The sequence below is a fragment of the Pygoscelis adeliae genome, unplaced genomic scaffold (assembly GCF_000699105.1).
Source record: "Pygoscelis adeliae isolate BGI_AS28 unplaced genomic scaffold, ASM69910v1 Scaffold389, whole genome shotgun sequence".
Lineage (NCBI taxonomy): Eukaryota > Metazoa > Chordata > Aves > Sphenisciformes > Spheniscidae > Pygoscelis > Pygoscelis adeliae.
Window position 1 is genome coordinate 416,560 of NW_008825568.1, and position 363 is coordinate 416,922.

Genomic DNA, 363 nt, shown 5'->3' on the forward strand with positions numbered 1-363 from the left:
CGGACTGCCTTCCGGGCTTGGCCCCGGCCCTGCCTTGTCACCACAGGCTTGCCTGGTGATCTGGGCTCTGGGCTGGCCTTGGCTGCTACCCCTGGGCCTACCCTGCTCGCCTTGCTCGGGGCTGGGCCTGGGCCCTGACTGGGGAGGCCCCTGCCCTGTTCACCATGTTGCCAGCTCCCTGTCCCTGAGGCAGGGGCTGGTCCTTGCTGCTCCCTGGCAACGTGCCGTATTTGCTTAAGTGCTACGCAGTATCTCAGGTGAAATGCTTGCACTGCATTTCAAAAAAGTGCAGGATTGTGTATGCACATACGTGTTTTTATGAACCCTCCCCAACAGAAAGCAATCTCAATATATTATAAAGGC